Below are 20227 nucleotides of genomic sequence, written 5' to 3'. Positions count from 1 at the left end.
TCACCCCCACCATCGACGACCCGCGATAGCGGCAGTGGGATTGCGAGCCAGATCATAAGGACGTCCCCTTCCTCCCGATCTCATCGTGCTCCTCTCGAGTGTATTTGGTTCTGATCGGCCGGCGACCCCATGCCGTCCATCATGGTGATCGGCCAGGTGCTGCTCCTCGACATCCTCACCTTCGTCCTCGTCATCGGCACCGAGCGCCGCCGGAGCACGGTGAGCCGCACCATCTCCTGGCCAACTCGTTGAATCTTGATTGGGGAAACTGGGTGCAAGCTCAACTCGACGAGGCCGAGACTGGTGGCATGCGGTACTGCGTGTACGACGCGGATGCGTCCACCTGGTACGGCGTCGGCACGCTCGCCCTGCTGCTGGTCGGACAGACCATCGCCATGGTGGCCAGCCAGTGCTTCTGCTACGGCCGCGCGCTCTCCCCCGATCGCTGGCGCTTCTTCTCCGGCCTCTTCTTCATCCCCTGCTGGTAAGTCAGACGATTTACAAATCCTGATGCCTGATCTCATCCATCTATGGTCGATCGCTAGCTTCCAGTCTGCCGATTAGCATCTACTGTTGCTGCTTATTTGTTCATGCGATTGCGCCCCTATAGTTCAGGCCTTTTGCGGTCACACACCTGATCGCGCTGATTGAGTGGTGCGCTGGTGTTAGTTAATTATTGGAAGCACCATCTGGATCGATATGTTTAATCACACATGTCTGCACCCTATAGGCATTCCAGCAATATGTTTGATCACACTTGGATGTGATAGACATGGTAAAATATATACGGAGTAGTTGATTCCTAAACATGATAGTAACATATAACATATAAACATGTGAAGGCAGACTGTCAGATACTATGACTGAAATTTTTGTCAGACGCTACAAACCAGTGACGTGTTGGCCAAATAATAGCACATGACATGTCTGCTCTAGGACATTAGGATCTAAAGCTACCAATCGAACGATTTTTTTGCCTCTGCAATGTGTTCATCACATGCTATAGAATGCAGTCTAGAACTCTGTTCGACACAAACTACAGAGTACGTATATAACTCTATTCAGCAAAAACTACAGCTCGGAATAAACTGTCGCTGAAATGAGTGAATATACACACTTATGCACGTCTAAGTACACTCATTTCATTGACGGTTAATTCTGAACGAAGGTTGTACAATCTAGACCGGTACCGACCCTGTCGGCTGTACAATGAGTGCTCGAAAGCATGCCCATGCTTTTGCCCCCCTTCTCTTGGGCCTGGTCTTCTCCCCCTTTATGCCATTTTCTTTTGAACAGGAAAAGAGGCCATAACCCTTGTAATTATGCACAGGCTCTTTGCTTTTTACCTGCAAAAATTGTTAGTTCTTCTAAAAAAATTGTTAGTTGATGGCTGGCTAACTGCAGGTCCAGCCAACTAGTAATCAGGTGTAGATGCTTGAAATGCATAGGGCCAACTAACTGCCCCTTGCTGGCGGCAAACAAACAAGATTTTGTGCCATGCTTTTTTGGTAGTATACTAGTACAGGCCGAACTTTCTCACTGATAGGTGGTTTGGTTTGTCCGTGTTGTGCAGGTAAGGAGGAGGAGAGGAGGGCGAGATGGTGAAGCACAACAATGTCATCCCCAACGGCCACTTGAAGAAGCACTGGCAGAACTATGTCAGGACGTGGTTCAACCAGCCCGTCCGCAAGTAGAGGCGCCGCATCCGTGAGCACTCCCAGATCCTGGCTGTGATGTCTCTGTTTTCCCTTTGTGCGCGAGGATCTATAATTTTAACATCGGTAGTTTGGTATCTCTTATGATTATGGTGATGTACATGACTGTAAAGGATGTGGTTGGGAGTTGATCTATAAAATGCTATAGAATGCCATCTATGATATCTGTTAAGCCTCTAGGCCAGTTAGTTTTTTCTAGTACATCTACCATGAATTCATCTTTGATGCTAGGCTAGACGTCTCTGGTACACATCTGTAGTGCCATGTATCTTTATATTTGTAAGTTGAATCCAGCACTAACATGTGAGTAACATTTGCACTGGTGTATGCATTTAGCTCTAAGGAATTAAGTGCATGTTTGCTACAGCAGACAACACTGGTGTATGCATTTACCTTAAGGAATTAAGTGCATGTTTGCTACTGCAGATAGCAGAGCAGAGTAGATGTATCTTCATTAGTTTTTTGTTGTTGATTCACTAGTAAGTTACAATCCCGTGACAATTGTTTTGATTGCAGACAGCTTGTGCAATATGTTCTGAAGGGTGTTCTCCCAATATGATAGCGTTCTACAGCCTGTGCTCGTTTTTATTGCCTGTTTTCCTTGTGATTTATTCGTCTGATTTCTGATATGTTCTGAAGGGTATTCTTCCAATATGATAATATATTCTGAAGGGTATTCTTAGGATCCTTATTTTATTTTCCTGATGTCTTGCTTCTGGGGCAGCATTGTACATCATTCTCCTCCTTTATTTATTCTGTGATCTGCCAGTTTGCGGCGTCCATCGCTTCTGTCCAAGTGTTCTTCATCTTGTGTGTCATCTACAAGGCAATCAAGTTAATTAGATGTTGCTCTTTTCATGTTCTTCTTCATACATACATGCATATGTGATTGCTCCCTGCCTTCCTGCCTGCTACATCACAGCTAGCATAAATCAAAGAGAAGAAAGAAATCTACCTATTTTTATCTGCAGCCTTTAATGAATTCAATGAATTTGCAGCCTTTAATGAATTCAATGTATGACTGATGAGAATTATGGTACTACTTGATGTTTGCATCCTATACTTTGCTTGTGAATGATGCTATGTTGTTCTGCAGACTGTCATATATTTTTGTGTTGTTTTTGCTGAATAGATTGAATATCTTTGCCACACACTATAGCTTGTAGCTTTGCTAACTAACCTTCTCTAGTTCTCTTGCTTTTCTGCAGACCGCCCATGGCGTGGACGGCGACGACAGCAGGAGGACGCTAGTTCTGGTCGGGAACATGGCCTTATCATCCTCGAGGAGGAGGGACGCACCTAAGCACCGGCCCTGTTCGGCAACAAGGGGTCTGCTCCTCTGCTTCCAAGGCAACCAAGTTGCCCTGCCTGAGTTCAACGAGTCCAGCCCAGCCATGACTATGCACCGCTCCTAGTAGGTAGCACCTTCCTCTCCCTCTGCTCACCCACGTGCTGCTAATCTCCCTGCACGGGTTGCTGCTATCGTAATTTTTATAATGGTTGATGTTTGTTAGCTAGTTAAACGGCTTTGATTCGCCGATTGTCGTGTAGGAGGGGCTGGTTCTGCTGTTGGATGTCGGCCTGTCGATGCACCGGGCGCTGCAGGAGGTCGAGAATGTCTGCACCACCCTCGTGCGCAAGAAGGCAAGCAACACGCTCTTTCCATCCGAAAATTTGTGATTGACCCAACCCAATACAAATGCAAGCGTCTATTAATCTGCCTTTGCATTTTTTGTACTCTACAGTAGTCCTGGCCATCTCAGGCCCGGCCCTATTGGCCCACCTAGGCCTGGCCCTAAAATCCAGGGCCTAGGCCCGATGGGCTTGCCCATGGGCCAGGCTTGGGCCTGAGTTTTGAGCCCATCAGTAGGGCCTGGACGGGCTTGGGCTTGGCATATTGTCATTTTAAGGAAGAGGCCCGGCCCACGGCCCTAAGCCCTAAGGGCTTGTTAGGGCTTTTTACCATATGGGTCGGGCTTGGGCTTGAAAAGTAGGCCTAGTGATAGGGCTTGGGAGGGCCTGGGCCTCAGTTTTCTGCCGTGGGCTTTTTTAGGCTCGGCCCAAGCCCAGCCCGGCCTGACCCATGGCCAGATATACTCTACAGCTGGTTTTCCATAGGAGCGACGAGGTTGGCGTTGTCCTGTTTGAAACTAAAGGACTGTTCCTGCATTTGTGGTAACAAAACTTTGCGTGTACATTGGGACTTCAAATATTGCGGGTCCATCATGTGACTAACTTCCTACGTATTAGTTTTTTTCCTGTTAACTAGAAAACCTTTTCTTGTTTTCTTGTTCACTCTAGTATATAGTAGGTTTTAATGTATTGGTGAACTGAATGTAACTTCTATTTCTAGCGGCCTGTATATGTATGATCCTGATTAATGTCACTCCAAGGAAGCCTTACCGTACATATGTTTGCACTGAACAAGTGTATTTATGGTTCAGAATGGAAAACAATCAAACAAGTTATTGTTTTCCTCCTTAGCATGCATCTAGTCTTTGGGGAAATATTTGTTCTGAAGTCATTACTGCACTATATTTAGCTATGCCATCCCAGTGCTTGAGTCCTGATAACATGCAAGAACAGTATCTGGGACTGGCTTGCATTTATGCTTCTTAAAATTGAAAATTTTGCTACTTAACTTTTTACTTGATGTGACTAGCTTCCTACTTATCAGTTTTTGCCTTGTTAATAACTAGAAAACCTTTTCTTGTTAGTTTTCACTACAACATGTAGGTTTTAATGCAATGGTGAAGTGAATGTAACTTCTATTTCCAGGGGCCTGTATATGTTTGGTCCTTATTAATGTCACTTCAGGGAAGCCTTACGGTACATATGTATGCACTGAACTAATGTACATATATAATTTCCTGGTATATGTGAACTACACATTAGCTTACATGCTTGTGTTTTCAGTTATACATGATTAAGTAGACCAGCTTGACACAAGTACTACTTTATTGTCTGTATTGTGTTGAGGCATGTTGCATAGTAGGTTTCTCGTGTTGATTTATTCATGTCTGTGTTTAAGAGCAGAATTTAGATGTTGGGTTTGGCAGGAGAGCGAGGGGGTGGTCACTATCGGTGTCAAAACCGGCGGATCTCGGGTAGGGGGTTCCGAACTGTGCGTCTAGGCGGATGGTAACATGAGACGAGGGACACGATGTTTTACCCAGGTTCGGGCCCTCTTGATGGAGGTAAAACCCTACGTCCTGCTTAATTGATATTGATATTGTGGATGTTTACAAGAGTGGATCTACCACGAGATCAAGGAGGCTAAACCCTAGAAGCTAGCCTATGGTATGATTGTAATGCTTGTTGTCGTCTCCTACGGACTAGAGCCATCCGGTTTATATAGACATCGAAGAGGGCTAGGGTTACATAGAGTCGGTTACAATGATAGGAGATCTACGTATCTGTATCGCCAAGCTTGTCTTCCACGCCAAGGAAAGTCCCATCCGGACACGGGACGAAGTCTTCAATCTTGTATCTTCATAGTCTTGGAGTCCGGTCGATGATGATAGTCCGGCCGATGATAGTTCGGCTGATGATGGTAGTCCGGCTATCCGGACACCCCCTAATCCGGGACTCCCTCAATAGCCCCTGAACCAGGCTTCAATGACGATAAGTCCGGCGCGTATATTGCTTGGCATTGCAAGGCGGGTTCCTCCTCCGAATGATAGAAGATTGTGAACACCAGGATAGTGTCCGGCTCTGCAAAATAGATTCCACATTCCACCGTAGAGAGAATAATATATACACAAGTTCAATCTGCTGACGTTTTTTGCGGCATGACATCATGCCACTACCAAGCCATTACTTGAATCATTTTTTATTCTACCACCTCAGCGCATTTAGCGAAGCGGTTTCCTTGGCACGTCTTGTCGAAGTAGAGATCGTGTTCCCCCTTAATCCGGGATTCTCATCAATACGGACGTGGGTAACCCAACCGCGCCCGTCGCCACGCCCCCTCTATCGAAGGCGAGTCCCAAACGGTCATGGAGACGACTCTTGGTATTCTCCCTCTTTATAACGGGACCAAGGCTCGTTTCTTTTCTTCAACCCTCCACCGAATCCTCTCCCCGCTCCAAGTTCCAGCACCTAGAGCTCTAGATTCGAGTGCTTTGGACCTTCAATGATGTCCGGTTCCGACCTCCAGGGCCGGTGGATGCCCTCCTCCGTCACGGAGGAGGACGTGCTAAAGCTGCGGGAGGCCAAGTACCTGGCTTATGAGATTTCGCACAGGTTGCCTGCCAAAGGGCAGGCCATCCCCACCCCCGAGCCCGGCGAGTATGTCGCTTTTGTATCCCACCTCCGTCAGGGTTTAGGCTTCCCGATGGATCCTTTTGTGAGAGGGCTCATGTTTTACTATGGGTTGAAATTCCACGATTTGGCTCCGGAGTCCATCCTCCATATTTCCGCATTTATTGTTGTCTGCGAAGCCTTCCTCCGCGTCGCCCCTCACTTCGGCCTGTGGCTGAAGACCTTCAATGTGGCGCCGAAGATGATCGGGGGGCGTCAAGCGGAGTGTGGCGGGGCGGCCATAAGTAGGAGGGCTGATGCCCCGTGGCCAGCTGGCTCCTTCCAAAAGGAGCTCGGCCCGTGGCAGCAAGAGTGGTTCTATATCACCGTTCCGAGGGGCCGCAGACAAAAGCCGCCGCCCTTATTCCGCCCGGGACCTCCACGACGGTTGATGTCGTGGGTCAACCAAGGGCTCAACTGGGGGCCGTCAAAGGACGTGCTCCTACTGCAGGGCCGGATTCGAGATCTCCAAACGAGGGAGGTTGATATGGTGGTGGTAATGCAGGTTATGCTTATTAGGCGTCTTCCGCCCTACAAACGCCGCCCTCTCCGGCTGTGGGAGTTCAATCCGGAGGGCCCACGGATTCTTCAACACTTCATGGGTATAACACCCCTGGAGATGTACAAATTATTCTTCGGATCGCAAGAGGCGCATCCGGAATTGATCGAGGATGCTGGCCTAAGCTGCAATCGCCCGGATACTCAAGTAAGTAGTTCCAAGTCCGGACATACCGTTTGTTTGCCTTTCAGTAATTCGCCTTATGACAAACTTCCTTCTAAACAGGAGTGGATAGCGGAAGCAAAATTGATATGGTGTCCGGCCCCCCTCCTCGAGACCGCGCCGGATTCCGTGCTGGTTCGGATGCTTGAGGTTGCGCCTCCAGAGGAAGGCGAAGGGGAAAGCAGGAAAGCTACTGCCTCGCCTAAGGAGGCTCTTGAAAGAGGGGGGATCGAGAATCCCTCCCTCCAAGGGGAGAAGAGGAGTGCCTCCGAGGACCCGGGGGCAAAAGCCCCTAAACGGGGGAAGAAATCTTCGCCAGAGGGTCCTGCATCCGGGGAGGCCCCGGCCGCACAATCTCCCTTAAAGACTCAGCCCTCCAACGAGCCGTAAGTAGAGAGAAAGGAGTTTTATAATAAGGGACATCCTTATTTGTGCTTCTGAGGATAACTAAAGTTTTTACCTTGTAGATCGGATCTCCGTCCTTCGCAAATGAGCTCGTCTTCGGGGGACCTTCGTCCGAAGATGATGGAGAGCGAGACGCCTCCGTCCGGGGCGCCGTCGGATAGGGCGGACGAGCCTGAAGTGTCGTCACGGAGGGAGCCCCCGGGTTCGGCAAAGCCGGATAGTTCGGCGCCAACGGGTGTACGGCTGAAGGATCTGCTTGAGAAGGCGTCTATCTCAAAAGATCACCATGCATTGATGAGCATGGTGATTGAAAGGGTTTCGTCCGCCGAAGGCGGGTTGCATAATGCCGTCAGGAGTTTGCTGGCGGGGTTTGAGGTGCGTAAAAATGATACACCTTTTAACAGTTTAGCATATAGAATGCGCCCTGTATAGATAGTAGCTCCTGAGACTCGGTAGGTTGTCGAAATCGACAGCGTGCCGAGGATCAAAATCGCAGGTTTAAATTTCCGTCGTGCCGATGCAGGTGGCGGGTCGTCCGGGGGCCAGCCGGACTGATGGAGTTGCTGAACTAAAGCGGCAACTCGCTGTTGCGGATGCGGACATCACGCTGGTCAACAGGCGACTTGATGAGTCGCAAGGTAAGTGTTTCTGTGCAGTCACTTGGTAAGGGGGCCGAAGCCAGCTCCTTACAACATGTGCGTGAAATGCAGATAGTGCCGCTGCTGTGGAGAGCCTTCGGGCCGAACTTGCTCAAGCCAAGGAGCAGGCCAGAAGGAGTAATGCGGCAGCCTCGAGGGCGGCCGAGGAGTTAGCGGCCGAAAGGGCCGCACACTGCCGGAGCAGGGAAGAGATGGCCGAAATGGCCGTGAAGTTAAAAGATGCTACCGACCGCAATGAGGCTCTTGGGAAGGAGCGCCTAGCGGGGCAAGAAGACCTGGAGAAGGCCACCTCCGAAGCCAAGGATGCCCGCTCTGCAATGCGGGCTATAAAGGAAGAGCTGCGCGAGGCCGGAGATATTGTAGCTGGCAAGCCTTTTCTGCTGCGCCGAAGGTTTACGGATCCAAAGTATGCTCAGCTGGGCCAACTGTGGGGTCCAGAGGACCCTTATATGGACTTAGCAGCGAGTGCGGCGTATGCCGTTGTGCATTTTCAAAGCCAGAAGGATCACAAGACGGAAGAGCTGTTTTGGTCTCAATTCCATAGTCTGGAGCATTCACTTCCGCTGACCGACCGTTTGGCCGAGTGGGCTGAGCTAAATAGGTTGTCCGGGCTTGCTATGACGGATATAGTGACCCATGTCCGACCGGATAGGCCCGAGCCGAAGAGTTACTTTGGCTTATTGCAGCAATTTCTTGGGGCGGTGCCGCATATCAAGGCGATGAAGCGGTCGGCCTGCATAGAGGGTGCGCGGATGGCACTCGCCCGTGTGAAGACACATTGGACAGAGATGGATGCCACCGCTGTTGCGACCCCGGGTTCGGACGATAACGGGTTACCCGCCGAGCACTATTTTGGTGAAGTGCTGCGTGGTGCTCGTGTAGTAGAGTCGAGTGCTCAAAAAATGTTACGTTCGAATGAACGTTTTTATGATGTAAAACAATATTTATGATGTAAGCGCCTTTTATACTTGTGCGTTCAAGTAATAAAATATCTCCTATGCGACCGTTCATGTATACGTGTGTATAACCTGAAAGATGGCAGTCGTCGGCTTCAGCCCCCACGCACAAGGTGCGAGGGTGTTTGCAAAAAATAGTGCGTTTTCACACTTAATCCGACGTCTCGGTCCTGTAAAGGAGGTGGTAGCGTAGCAAACGAGGCAACCGGACTATAATGCTTTATCACTTTCACTTAGCCATGGAGTTCGAGGGTGGGGCTACGACATAGCCCCTGGGGGCACCGCGCTCTTCGAATTTGGGGCGCGTATGTGCCTGACCGGGAAACGGCCCTTCATCAAAGCGGAGGAATTCTAAACATTCCCATGGTCGATCGAGTGGTTGACCAGTCTCTCGCTGTATCATGACAGTCAGTTTTCGGCTTTCTCTATTGAGGTGCTCGCCCAGCCGAACTGGGGCACAATCGCAGTAGTTCTCCTGGTGCCGCTTTAGCCGGTGATACGGAACGTAAGGCAGCAAAACACAGGAGCCGGGCAAACCCAACATTTGACTAAAGACATGATTCGGAGCTGATGCATATAAGGCCTAACTCGAGACGCCGAACACTCCCGAAGGTGTTCGGTCTTTACAATAGCGGGCAAAACAATGCCCTAAGCCCCTTGTGTCCAGGTACGGGCAAGTTCTTCTGGCGCGGCCGATGCCAAAACGCCAGTCTCCACTCTGGTTTTAATGAGAAACAAGAGACAGTAAGAAAGGTTTACGTAGGGTCTTAGTCTGAAAAGAGTCCTTGCAACGGGTCCGTACTGCACGTCTGCGCCTGTGTCTCCGTTGTGCCGTATCCTGGACGGGTGTGCATTTTGTTCATCTGTAAAAAGAGAGGAACTTAGTTTGAAAAGAAATCGTGCAAGAAAGTGCATAAAAAATTGAAATATAGATTAATAAAGCTGAGCCTATGCTAGCTCATTATGGCTTATATGTACAAACCCTTGTGAAGGGGTGTGTGGCTAGGTAGCCCCTAGCTTATTTATTCCGGACTCGTCCAGCCGTGTCCGAGGTCTCAGGCGACCTTTTAATGAAATGCTGCCACGTGGACCGGGCATTTTAAGCGTAAGAGACACGTAATGTGGTATTGCATTGAAGCGGACGAAAGCTTCTCGTCCCAGTGATGCTTGATAGCTACTTTTAAATGGGGCGACATGAAAGGTTAGCTTTTCTCGTCGGAAGTTGTCAGGTGATCCGAACACAACTTCTAGTAATAATGAAACTGTGCACCTGGCGTAAGGGCTTGGCGCCACTCCTTTGAAGGAAGTGTGGCTATGCCGAATTGTAGGAGGGTCAATCCCAACTTGCGGATTGTGTCCGGATATAGCAGGTTTAAGTCACTGCCATCGTCCATCAGAACCTGCGTGAATTGCAGTCCGTCTATTATGGGATCCAGTATCAGGGCAGTCTATCCTGCGTTCCGGATACTTCTGGACTAATCCAGATGGTCGAAAGTGATTGGTTTTGACATCCAATCTCGGTGTTCCGCTGGGGTGGACCGTGCGACACTTGTCTTAGCGAGTGCCGTGTTGGTTTTCCGTACTATCACATGAAGTGAGTTTACTGTTTTGACTTCTTGTGGGAAAGTCTTTTGACTTCCGGTGCTCTGCTGGTGGGGTTTGTCATCGTCCTCGCTTGGCGCATCGAGCCCCTTGTGTCCGGCGTTGAGTCTGCCGGACTGTTTAAAAACCCAACAATTCTGGTTGGTATGGTTTGCAGGCCTTCCGGAGGTACTGTGGATTTGACATATCCGATCTAAAATTTTGTTTAAATTTGATAGCTCGTCGCTGTTGTCCTTAAGAGGCAGTGTTTTATTGTTTGGCCGCGAGCTTTTGAATCCGGCGTTGACCTCCGTGCCCTTTGGGCTTTTTTCTTTATTCCGGCGCTGATCTTTCCTGCGCCGTGATTTTCCGTTTCCATCTCTGATCTCGGATGTACTCGGGTCGCTGGTGCTGCATCTTGCTAGCCAGCTGTCTTCTCCTGCGCAAAAGCACGTCATGAGGCTTGTTAGCGCGGCCATTGTTCTTGGCTTCTCTTGGCCGAGGTGTCTGGCGAGCCATTCGTCTCGGACGTTGTGTTTAAAAGCTGCTAAGGCTTCCGCGTCCGGACAGTCGACTATTTGGTTCTTTTTGGTAAGGAACCTGTTCCAGAATTTGCGCGCTGACTCTCCGGGCTGTTGGGTTATATGACTTAGATCGTCTGGATCCGGAAGGCGGACATAAGTCCCTTGAAAATTTTCTCTAAACGCGTCCTCAAGCTCTTCCCAACTTCCAACAGTGTTTTCTAGGAGGCTTTTGAGCCAATGCCGAGCTAGCCCTTTGAGCTTGAGGGGTAGGTATTTTATGGCGTGGAGATCTTCTCCTCTAGCCATGTGTATGTGTAGTATGTAATCTTCTATCCAGACTCCTGGGTCTGCTGTGCCGTCGTATGCCTCTATGTTTATGGGTTTGAACCCTGCTGGAAATTCATGATCCAGCACCTCGTCGGTGAAACATAGCGGGTGTGCGGCGCCCCTGTATTTGGGTGTGCCGCTGTCTTCGAACACTTGTCGTGTTGTGTTACTTCCTGGGGCCCTCCTTTTTGGCCCGTAGATGGACCTAGTTGGGCCGTCCGTTTTCCCAGGATCATAAGTCGGCTTGTGTGCGGCGCCGCTTGTCGCTTTTGGCCTGTCATCTGGCCGTCTATCCGGCCAGGCGGCCTCTTTGTTTTTTGACTGTGAGGGCTCTATGGCTTCCTCGTCAAATTCTGGCAGCAACTTGCGCTTTGGGTAGCTCTTTGTTTGATGGCCATTGCCATATTTGTCTGCGGACTTGAGTATTTTGCTCCACTTCATTCTGAGTATGTCTTCCGCTGTTTTGAGCTTCCTTTTTTCCTTCTTCAAACTTCTTGCAGTGGCGACGAGTCTTTTGTGAAGGTTCTTATGCTCCGATGGTGTGTCCGGACTGTTGATTGCTCCGTGAAGGGGTTGATTATCTGGTTCGTCCTGTTCGGATGGTTGCTTGGTTGTATGTTCGTCGTCTGCTGGTTTGCCCTGCTCTATCGTTGGGTCGTTAGGAATGTTGCTTTGATCGAGGCGGAACTTAGGGCGGTGTCTACGTCGCCGTTTTGGTTGTTTATCGGCGGGATTATCCTCTGCCGCGTCCCGTTGTTCCTCGGTATCGCTTCCCCTTGGGGTGTCCACCATATGTATGTCATGTGACGAGGTGGCCTTCCAGTGCCCTGTAGGCGCTGGTTCTTGATTGTCTCCGGCATCGTCGTCCATACCGTGGATGTCTTCGGAGTCGTAGTTTAGCACGTCGGTTAGATCGTCGACGGTGGCTACGAAGTGGGTGGTGGGTGGGCTCTAAATTTCTTCATTGTCCGCGTCCCGACCGTCCTGGCCGTAGTTCGGCCAGGGCTCTCCGGATAGTGAGAGATGCTTCAGTGAATTTAAGATATCCCCAAAGGGTGAGTGCTGAAAGGTGTCCGCAGCGATGAATTCCATGATCGGCGCCCAATCAGATTTGACTGGCAGGGGCGTAGGAGGTTCGGAGTCCGGCAGAGAGTCCGGCACCTCGGAGTCATGGGCTTTATGCGGGACAAGGTAAGTGTTCGGCTCCATCGCCGTAGAAGTTGCAGCTCCCGAGGCGGTGTCCAGCCATCCGTCCTCGATCTGAGCGATCGGCTCCGGACTATGGGTCGGAGCGGATTCATGTGCGGCCTCCAAGGTGCTGTCCGGGGGCAGAGTTAGGTCGTGCCCATCGTGACAGCGCGGCACACTCGGCTGTGGCTCAGATCCATCGAAGATCAAGTCCTCGCGGATATCGGCCGTGAAGTTTAGGCTTCCAAACCTGACCTGACGGCCAGGGGCGTAGCTTTCGATCTGCTCCAGATGGCCAAGTGAGTTGGCCCGCAGTGCGAAGCCGCCGAATATGAAGATCTTTCCGGGGAGAAAAGTCTCACCCAGGACTGCGTCGTTGTCGATTGAAGAGGCCATCAAGCCTATCGGTGACGACATAGAGGAACTCTCAATGAAGGCACCAATGTCGGTGTCAAAACCGGCGGATCTCGGGTAGGGGGTCCCGAACTGTGCATCTAGGCGGATGGTAACAGGAGACGAGGGACACGATGTTTTACCCAGGTTCGGGCCCTCTTGATGGAGGTAAAACCCTACGTCCTGCTTGATTGATATTGATATTGTGGATGTTTACAAGAGTGGATCTACCACGAGATCAAGGAGGCTAAACCCTAGAAGCTAGCCTATGGTATGATTGTAATGGTTGTTGTCGTCTCCTATGGACTAGAGCCATCCGGTTTATATAGACACCGGAGAGGGCTAGGGTTACATAGAGTCGGTTACAATGGTAGGAGATTTACGTATCTGTATCGCCAAGCTTGCCTTCCACGCCAAGGAAAGTCCCATCCAGACACGGGACGAAGTCTTCAATCTTGTATCTTCATAGTCTTGGAGTCCGGTCGATGATGATAGTCCGGCCGATGATAGTTCGGCTGATGATGGTAGTCCGGCTATCCGGACACCCCCTAATCCGAGACTCCCTCAGTCACCAAGAAGGAAGGCATTGACTTTATGTCTATCTGGAATGCATCGTGAAGACCAAAGTGAATGTGGAGTAGTGCTTTGAGGAGGTTGTACTGAAGGTATATGTATATGTTGCTAGTTTCTGCTCCGTATTTTTATATCCGGCTTCTTAGCAACGTCAATATTGGGCTGTGAAATTGTCCCTGCTTAAACATCTACTTGTCCACACTTGATTGAAGTGGAAGTACTTGTTTGGTTTTTATGCTAGTATATAGTAGGATTATTAATTAGCTCTTGTTAGTTGGTATTGTTGTTATACAAGTGGGCCTCTCTCTCCTAGAGATATAATTTTGGGTGGAGGTTCATCATAGTTTTAGTGCAAATATTTGCATCAGATGGATGGATGGATTGTTCCTTTCTTCCTTATAAAGCTAGCCTACTATATTGAAACTGACACACTTGTGCATGCATGATGATGCAGATTGTAGGAACACCAAGCCTGCTGGCGGATGCTTCTTCAGGGGCAAAGAAGAAATCTTCAAGAAGAAGGTGCCCGAAGCTGATGCCGCGGTGAGTGACTGATGTTTACATGTTGGGTCACGATGAAAATCATTTGTTGTTGCAGAAAGTTATATGTCAGCAGCCAACTTGTTTGTGCCATCCACTTTATAGCTGGACTGTCCGTTTAATTTATAAATGGTTACCTGTTTCTGCTGTAGGAGCAACATTGCTGTTGGCGACGGGTACGTGATGGTGGCTAGTGTGGTGGACGACCCAGAATATGTGGCCCCACAAGTGCACATGTATGTAGCTTTCCTCCTCAAATGCTTCTTCTTCTGCCCCAGCTATTAAGCTAATCAAGAACAAATCTTGTGTGGAAAACCATTCTTAAGCCTGAATGGTACTATTCTTGTTTTTGTCATTTTTGTTCCTACGAAAAGTCTGCTCTCTTTAGCTTATGCTCGTTACCTCATTCCCTCATGTTTCACAGGAAGATGATAAACCTTTTTAAGATAATGGTGATTAAGCTGACTTTCCATGTACGCTTTCACAATTTAAACTAATTTTGTATGCGTCTTCCATGCATGTTTGCAGCTACACCTTTGGGTACAAGAACTAGTTCCAGAACTTCATCAAGCACTTGCGCGAAAAGGGTGATGAGGTAGTACATTTTTCTACTGTCATTGGTTTAGTACTACTGAATGCTGATGCTGATTAGTAGCATGCATGTTTGACTTAGTTTCTGGTGTGGATATGCAATGTGACTCACAATTCCTAGTTGTGCATACTGTAGACTGTTGACTGTAGTGTGGTACACTTCCTGGAGCATTGTAATGCCTTACCAAGTAGCAATTGCATGAAGATACTCGACAACACAAAAAGTATGTGTAACGTATCCATGACTTACAATCTATATGTGAATACCATGTGTAATGGCTCTTATTTTTTGCATCGTCCAAACATTATTATTTGCTGCTGTATTATTTCTCACTCATGATTGATCTACTTCTAGGTGAAGGTTTTCACATGTTGGAGGAGGAGGACAATAGGAACTTCTGTGATGTCTTGTCATCTATTTTCTTTTCTTTTCTTTGTTGTAGAATAGTTTTGTGTGGCACTTATTCGTTCCTTGGATGTAAAGATATGTTTTGCTAGAATGAATGCATGTAAAGATATTTTGGGCTCCTATAACATTCCATGTTGCTTTGAAAACGTATCGAAACTGAGCTAGGCCCAAGATAGCTTGTAGTGTGATGTGTTGTAATGTCAATGGCATAATAAAAAAAGTTGGATTGGATCAATTATTTCGGCCCAGCCCAAGATATATTGAACAAATATTTATGAGGGGAAAACTTGAGAGGCCTAGGTAAGAAATGGCCCAGAAAAATACAAGACAAAAATCTGTCAAAAGGGATAGGCAAAGAAATTAAAAAGGTCGAATTACTGGGCCAGGCCCATGTAGCTAGCGAAAATTAACAGAAAAATATATATTAAAAAGGCTGAATTAATGGGCTCGGCCCATATAAACACCCAACTGGATCGGGCCGATTCAAATTTTTGACCTTTTCAATTGTTCACAATTTGCCATGTCAGATTGCCACGTTGGATCCAACATGGCCTGGGCAGACAGCCAGTGACCAAAACAAAAAGTCATGGGTTCAACAACCTTCTATTTTGGTCGTAAACGTCTACGACCTTCTCACAGAGAAGGTCGTTAATTTCAGTTTACGACTGCCAGCTTTTGACCTTCTGTTTTTGGTCACAAAAAGGTCGCAAATAAAAAACAATGACCTTTTAGTGACCAATAGTCAAGGTCACAAGTTGACATATTTCTTGTAGTATGGCGCTGGTTACCCTGTCCCAGCAACATATGTTGCCGCGGAGGGGGACGCATCCTCCCCACCTGCCGCCTGTAAGTACACGTCTATTGCTTCTTGCCATTACCGTTTTGACTTCTTCCCTTCCCTCTGTCTTGAGTTGCCCTGATATTGGCTTTACCTTTCTCCCTTCCTTGGCTTCAGATCCTCCCTCGGCAAATCAGGTGAACATTGACGCCATGATCATGGAGACCGCCAAGGACACCGAAGCTGAGGCCACCAATATTGCTGTCGAGGAGGCCGCCAAGGGACCCACCGAGGAGGCCGCCACGGGGCTTGCCGGGGAGGCCGGCAAGGACCCTGATGGGTAGGAGGTGGCCGAGGAGCCTGCGGGAGAGGCTGGCAAGGCTGCTACTGAGGACGCCACCATGGGGCCTGCCGGGGAGGCCATCGAGGCCACCACTAGAGAGGCCGCCAAGGATCCTACCGGGAAGGAGGTGGTCAATGACCAGCCTTACTCCTCCTCAACCCCTGCCCCGAGTAGGTACTTGAAGGTTGGCGATGACCTCTTCGTCAGCATCCTAGGAGCGGCAGGCACTAGAACACCAATCAAGGGGGAGGTCTTTGATGAGGAGATCCTCACCGCTGCCGGCCTCCAGGTTGTTGACGAACCAAGTATCAGCAGCGTTGTCTCCAAGGAGGACCAACTCCTTTAGGCTATAGGCGCTAACTTCCACAAGCTCCAGGCTCTCCATCGGGCTCGCAAGGAGAAGGTGGACTCCAGAATGGTGGTCGTGGACAAGGTCGAGGCGGACTTCCAAGAGCGCGTCGCCTATATGAAAGTCTGGTTTGACGAGGCTCAGGAAGATCTAAAGGCCTCCCAAATCCAGCTGAGCGAGCACCAGCAGGACCTCCTCTTGAAGCAAGCCGATTTTGACAAGGCACATGAGGTGGCAAAGGCCAAGGCTGCCATGAACGAGTCCGACCAGACGTAGCGCCGCATCTCGCTCGATGTCCAGAAGGAGGACTTGGTCGCTCGCAAGCGACACTTGCCGCCATGCTTAGCGCCAAGGATGAGGAGACCAAGAAGCTCATTGTGCAGCGGACCCAAGACATGATGTAGAAGCACCAGGAAGCGCTTGATGCTCTGGACCTTGACCACGCCGGCAAGCTGAAAGTGGCCATCGACCGTGCTGAGGCGGAAGAGGCCACCAGGATTGAGCTGGCCGGCAAGGTGGAAAAGCTGGAGGTGAACTTGGCCGAGCTCACCAAGGAGATCTCCACGCTCAAGGACGATAGAGAGAAGGCTCTCTATGACCTAACGGGACCACTATATCTGACAAAACCAAGCTTCTCTCTAAGGCCAATGAGTCCATCGATGATCTGAAGTTGAAGCTGGAGAGCCAGGAGAAGATGCTCTTGGAGTCCAAGGCTCGTGAGCAGATCCTGGCCAAGGATCTCGCGGACGAGCAGCTGCTGCTGTGGACTGCGGCATGTTCCCACAACTAGCTTATGGAGAGCATGAAGCTTTGGACCAGCCATCTTGTGGATGTCACGGAGAAGCTCACTACGCAGCTGACTGCCATGGGCATGCCAAACCTCAGGTTCTCCCGCGAGACGAGAGTTGCCGAGAGCACCAGGCTGTCCGAGTTCTTCGAGCATGTCCTTGACGCCCTGAAGCTGCTCCAATCCACCAGGGCGGCTTTCCTGGCCGAGGAGTCTCGGCAACTTTGCCAGGATGCCTTGATCAAGGTGCTCACCAAGGTGGCGCACTGGAACCCCAGCATCAACTTTGCTCAGTCGCTCGACAGCTTGCCGAAGGACGTCGACTGTCAGGCGCTTGAGGAGCGCATCGAGCCCGTCATCAGCTGTGTCAGCGGAGTCGCGAGGCTAGAGGGCTAGCTCCGGGACTAACTGCTTCTTTCCTTGTAGTTGCTGCGAGTTCGTACCCAAGACAGATTATCTGAAGTTACAATCGTGGCAACTTTTGATGTAATATAACTTTTGCTATACTTTGAACTGGTTCCATGTTATCTCCCCTTTCTAGTTCATCCTTGTATTTTTGGCACCCTTCGCTTAGTTGCACTACTAGGAAAAGGCATGCTAGTGGCGCACCAGTTTTGCCTACTAATGGCGCACTACTGGTGCGCCACTAGCATCACGCCATTAGAATTAAATTCTAATGGCGCACCGCTGGTGCGCCATTAGTATCTGGTGTTCTAATGGTGCACCAAGCAGTGCGCCATTAGTATAGCCCACAGTGCGCCATTAGAATGCCTCCCAGGGGGACATATGTACCCATGTGCTTTGGCTTACTAATGGCGCACCAGTGGGTGATGCGCCATTAGTGTGATTATCACAGTGTGCCATTAGTATTAATATTAGTTTTTTTTGATTTTTTAACAGGTTACAAAATATATTATTTGACATAATATAGGCAACACCACACAGCAACAGCAGATTCATCGAATACAATAGAAGGTAAGTCTCTGAATACAATTCATCATATTAGTCTCCGAATACAAAAGACCGAACAAAGATAGAACATTACAAGTCTCGGAGACCGCGAGTAGTGAGTTTGTCTTCACATTACAAGTCGATATCGATCATCTAAACTATCATCACATAGAAGAGAGCTGCGGTCATCACGATGAGCATCATCGCGATGAAACTGGTCTGCACCCAGTTCCTCCAACGCTCCCTCCTCTCTCCCGCTAGATAGCGGGCGTATCTAGATTCCGCCTCCGCCCTAGTGATGTACCCTTTGTAACTGTTACCGCTGAAACGGTGAACCTGTCTCCGACACTCCTCCCAGTCGTTGTAGACTCTAGGAACCTTACCCTTGTACACGACATACGACGGCATCTCTATGCACAAGCCAAACAACAGACAATACATAAGCAATATATAGGTATGCAACAAAAGGATCGGAAGAGAAAAGCAAGACATTAATAGCACGATTCATGGTCTACTAATAAATAGCATCGATTACATATAATTAAGTTAAACGACTGTCCAAACCAAAGAGACATACAAGTTCATTAAAGTTTAATTACAACAGGAGCTAATCGATGTTTCAGAACTACAAATAGCATCACTACTTTCGACTCGACTCATGGGACCGGAGCATGGATGAAGCCGCCGTCTTTCGTGATGGTCATGAAGTCGCGGGTGTTGTCATCCTGCATTTGAAGTGTTGTGTCTATCTCATTGTTGGACGGTTGCTCTCTGAGGTAGAACTGCCCCGAGGTACGAAGGACATCTTGATGGATGATTTCTGCAAACTCCGACTGGATGCGAAAGAATTCTTGTTGGAGGTCCGCATCCTGGATTGCCGCCAAGCTTGCGGCCCAATCTTTGACACTATTTGGTAGAAGAAGGTGATTATGGTCCCGTACGATCGCCCTCATGTGATGGAGGGCGTAGTAGGCATCCTTCTGACCGCCAGGCGGCTGCTTGACGCAGGGGAACATCGTATTGTGGGTGAACACGTGCCTGATGTACCTACGTACTGGCCTCTTAAAGGTGCCTCCAGATGTGGCATAGCCGGGGAGAGCATCATCAAGAACTTTCTTGATATTTGTGCAGTCTATCTTGGAGTCATGGTCCGGGTCGAAATACGTGGCCGTGGAATATTTCGGGCTTAAGAGGATGAGTGTGCAATGTGTGTCACTGCACAGAACACGGAATGTTAGAAAAAAAAGGACGATTGAAATAAGAAATCATATGTTACGGGGCGGTGAGGGGATGACTTACTCGGGAAAGTTAGGGACGAGGAAGTTATCCTTTTTTGTGTTTGCCAGAATGATGCCTTCGAGGTGTGAAGTTGCGACTTGCCGGTCCCTAGCGCTGCCCAAGATCTTGGCACGCATGTAGAAGGGGTCGACTATCACGATGTCCGGGGTCTTGTCTCGAATGATCCGCATCTCCATACTCAGCGAAAACAGCCGAATGAAGGTGTAGTGCAGCGGATGAAGATTAAAAATAGCAAAGATGTCATCAAACCGCAGGACGATCGTACCCTCGATGGCGCCATCCACAAAGCCCTTGCCCTCTGGCACCTTGGCCACGAAAACTGTGTATGCCACATCTTTCTGGGAGAGACGCCGCTTCTCCAAAGAAAGAACGCTGTCATGCAAACTCCACATAGCACCGGTTGCAGCATTGAGCATATTTGGTGGTAGCATCGCCCTACCCGCCACATGCACCCTCCTCGAGATATCTTGAGGTGAAGGTGTCCTGTCCTGAGCATGGATCGTACTCGGTGCCGGCTGGCTCGCACCGGCGCACTTGGCAGTCTTTCATTTCCGTCCCTTCTTCTTGATCTGCTGTAATGGGACCGAGTTCTACTCATAGACCGCCTTCTTGAGCGTGTTGGGGCTGATAATATTTCGCACCTCAGCTATCTGAGGCTCGGTGAAGGCGGGAGCTGGAGGCGTCTCCTGAGAACTGAACGCCAGACGACGCCTGTTGCAATTGGATTTCTCCGTCATACCAGCTAGATCGCGGTCGTCTTGGTTGGGTTCTTGAGAAGGAGGCCCGCCGAACTCGTCACTGTACCCATGTTCGGCAAAGTACTTATCAACGTTGGT

General features: G+C 49.3%; 2 long non-coding RNA genes across 3 annotated transcripts; both read left to right on the top strand.

The window, feature by feature from the left end:
• The first annotated feature begins 6 nt into the window (after nucleotides 1–6).
• LOC119340402 lies at nucleotides 7–4861 on the top strand. Of its 2 annotated transcripts, none has more exons than XR_005164530.1 (4): nucleotides 7–484; nucleotides 1574–1707; nucleotides 2905–3133; nucleotides 3267–4861. It is a non-coding gene; the product is annotated as an uncharacterized LOC119340402 (long non-coding RNA). The 2 variants fall into 2 exon arrangements; XR_005164529.1 differs by having other exon boundaries at nucleotides 2924–3133; nucleotides 3267–4858.
• An 8932-nt stretch (nucleotides 4862–13793) lies between these two features.
• LOC119340403 lies at nucleotides 13794–15119 on the top strand. The gene is made up of 5 exons (XR_005164531.1): nucleotides 13794–13887; nucleotides 14037–14120; nucleotides 14413–14479; nucleotides 14612–14699; nucleotides 14831–15119. It is a non-coding gene; the product is annotated as an uncharacterized LOC119340403 (long non-coding RNA).
• The last annotated feature ends 5108 nt before the right edge of the window (nucleotides 15120–20227 follow it).

The sequence above is a fragment of the Triticum dicoccoides genome, chromosome 7B (assembly GCF_002162155.2).
Source record: "Triticum dicoccoides isolate Atlit2015 ecotype Zavitan chromosome 7B, WEW_v2.0, whole genome shotgun sequence".
In the NCBI taxonomy this organism is placed as follows: domain Eukaryota; kingdom Viridiplantae; phylum Streptophyta; class Magnoliopsida; order Poales; family Poaceae; genus Triticum; species Triticum dicoccoides.
This window is presented reverse-complemented; position numbering and strand designations above follow the sequence as displayed.